Genomic DNA, 3,564 nt, shown 5'->3' on the forward strand with positions numbered 1-3,564 from the left:
GGGGAGGGAAATGGGAGGCCGGGAGGAGGCAGAATTTTTTTTTCAATAAAAAATTATATTAAAATAAAAGAAGTAAACCCCATTCTGTCCTTTGTTTTTATATACTTTCCCGCAAAGCACAACATAGGAAGGATGGAATGAGTCAGCTTGACTCGACTGTTCGGCAACTTTTATGAATTCAGAGAGCACATCCCATCCCTGTAAATAAGTCAGAGCAGATGGTATTGCCTTTGCATAGTTAACGTGCAGAATCACTTGAAAGCGATGATTAACCCTCTTTGGTGTCTGAGTCATCAAAATGTTTGATGCTTTTATAAGAATGGTACCATCATTTGAAGCATAAACCTCATCATTTCTCTATTCTTTGAAGAAAATTAAAGCAGTCATTTTTTGTGTATACTTCTTTTATTTTTGAGATTATAATATAATTAGATAATTTCCCCCTTCCCTTTCCTCCCTCTCTAAGCCCTTTCATTTACCCCCTCCTTGTTCTATTTTAAATTTATGGCTTACTTTTTCATTAATCATTGTTTTATGAATAAATGTGTATACGTATATATTCCTAGATATAACCTGCTCAGTCTGTATAGATGACAATTTCTCTGGCTCTTGGTAGTCTTTAGTTGCTTGTATTTTTTTTGTGAAAGGTTGAGGCCTTGAAATACTGCTAATGACTAGACAGTTCTAAGCTACTCAAATAGAAATATTAGATGCCACATAGATGTTTTAAAAGTATTGAGAAGATGAGTATTTGATTATGGCTTAGAGTTTTACACTACTGTCTTTGGAAGGAGATAGTGATGAACCCATGAAAATGAGAGTGATCTCATTGCAGGTGTTTGCTCTAATGGAGTGTCAATGGAGAATAAGAACACACAAATATGGAAATGAGACCAAGAGATATACACATTCATTTTACAAGAGTGACAGAGATATAATATCACTTCTCTAGATGTTCTTTGTCTATTTTTATTTTTACACATCAGGAAATAGAAAATATACTGCATGCAATGGAACACATATTCATACTAAGAGCTCCTGTTTATCAAGCCACTATAAAATGCCTTCATCAAGTTCTTTTCTGCTCCAGATTACTCATTTCTGTTTAAGATGAGGTTCACATCTAAGTCAGTAGATTTTGAGTTGATGAAATTGCCATGCAGAACGAAGGTGAGGTTTACTCAACCATTTTAAAGTCTTCATGAAATAAAGACTGGCTTCTCCCTAAAAATAAGAGATTCCGCCAGCAGGTGAAATGTGAATTGCCATGAACAAATCCTCTGGGTCTCCAGCCTAACTTGGAGATTTCTTCACTCGACAGCATAGATTAGCAGAGGTTGATTGCCTATCTATTAAATTCATTTTTCCCCTATGCATTGAACTGGGCTATATTTTCCAGCCAGATTTTCAATCCAGTTACACAGCTTCTTATTTTTTCCCCCTGGATGAATTGTGTGAAGCTCTGGGTTTGGTCTATACAAACACAAACTTTAGGATACCTTCACCTTTCTATATGAATTGAGGTTGATATGTAGGATTGTTACAGGTAGCATAGTACATATTCCAGTTTTTTCTTTAGTCCCTGAGTAAACCACAGAAAAGGAATGACTTCATTATGGCTTGTTATTAAAATTGAAATGAGTTGGATACATTTTCATTGTATAAAATTTCTGGGTAACCTTGTTAGAGCTACAAGTATCACCCTACTTAGTCTATAAATATTGCAATTAGCCTTATTTTGAAGCTAAATAAATCAGAAAACAGGCTTTGTACAGAGATTTTCAGCTGCTTTTAGTACATTCAGGTAGAGGTCGTTAATATAGGGCTGAAGCTCAGAATAAGAGTCAGCCTGATAAATCCATTCCTGACTCATCTACGTTTCTATCATGGTTAAAGTCAGAGAAAGGAAAGAGATCTCCCTTGAGACAAACTAGAGGGCAGTGAAAGTGGACTCAGGGCAGGTCTTTAGCAACAACATTTTTTGAAAAGAGCATAAAGTACAAGACACCAAGAGAAAAAGTCAGGAGACATGTTTTTAAAAAAAATGAAGGAGAAAATACTTTTTAAAAAGAAAGACTTTCAGAAGATCAACATGATACAGTTAAGGCAGCTAAAGACTAAAGGAAAGGCCACTCAGCCAATTAACTGTCGAGCTCTGACCTTTACAAAAGCCTTTTCAGAGCGCTGGTCTGAGTGGACACCAGACTGTCTGATAAGACCTGGGACTGAGAAGTGAGAACTTGAGAGTCCCTTGGGAGGGTATTTGAAAATAAAGGAAAAAAGTGTCACATAGAATAAGCACCTTGGTTACTGGACCAGCTGAACATTGAGAAAAGTAAAAATTACGGCCATAGAGAAGGGGCCAGACTCTTTGGATCTGAGGAATTCTTACACTGTGGAGAATAAAAAAGGAATCAGTTACCTGTCTCAGCAATATATCCAGTAAGTATATATGGGACTTCATTGAAAGAATCATCACCTTATAAGTCACAGTGATGGCTTGAGGTGACTTTGCCAAGTTGGAAAGATAAGCTGGAATAAGACAGCTTTCTAAGAATAAAATTTTAGGGTGAAAAGGGAGAGCACCGGACTGTCATGACAAATAATAAACACTAATAAGCACAGAAGAGTGTGTGGGGGGAATTACTGAGGTCACCAGCATTGGTGATGAGTTCTTCATGGACCATTGGCATTTTTAAAATATTATTGACATAGAGCAAAATCTAAGATCCCATTGGTTTAAACGTTTTCATACAATATCACCATATCCATGTTGAGGTACAGCAAATTAAGAATATTGCATAAAAGCCAGCAAAGTCCATGACAAGGAATATGCCAGAGGGAATACACATATAAGGGAAACTGAAAGGGAACAAGGCAGCAGAATTTACAGTTTTTTTCTCAGAATTTACAGTTTTATATGGCTACAATTTTATTTATTTGAATAAACTCCATTATCAAAAGGAAAACTGAATGTTTAAGGCCAGCCTAGGTTATTTATGAGAACTTGTCTTGGAAAAAAAGAGATGATAGATAGAAAGATAGATAGATAGACAGACAGATAGATCGATAGATAATAGGTAAATAGGTGACACATAGATACATAATAGATAAATGATAGATAGGTGGATAAAGAAATATTTTATTCCAGCACATATATAAACACTATATTAAAATAGCAAATGTACATTTTTATTCAAAAGATTTTATATTCTTTATGAAAATAGAAAATTGCAATGGATATCAGCAAATGAATACCTCAAGAAGATAGCCTCCATTTATCTTTTAACAGCTAGCATCTGCCCAGCCACTATCACAGTCCTGAATGCTAGGATACAGTTTAAGATTTAAAAACCTTTTGCTACCAGAGTTACAGAGTGTGATACTGTGTTTGTTTGGCTGCAGTGTAAGAATATGTCCATAAAGTGTCATGATCAAATCATAGTAGTTTTCACTTCTATCTCTTGAAACATTTAAAATAGTTATATTTGATTTCGTTTGTATGTGTGTGTGTGTATGTGTAAATTTGTGTGTAAGTGTTATGCGTGAGTGTGCATGCATGTG

This window comes from Alexandromys fortis, unplaced genomic scaffold (genome assembly GCF_014885135.2).
Source record: "Alexandromys fortis isolate MF-2015 unplaced genomic scaffold, M_Fortis_MF-2015_v1.1 scaffold_148, whole genome shotgun sequence".
Taxonomy (NCBI): domain Eukaryota; kingdom Metazoa; phylum Chordata; class Mammalia; order Rodentia; family Cricetidae; genus Alexandromys; species Alexandromys fortis.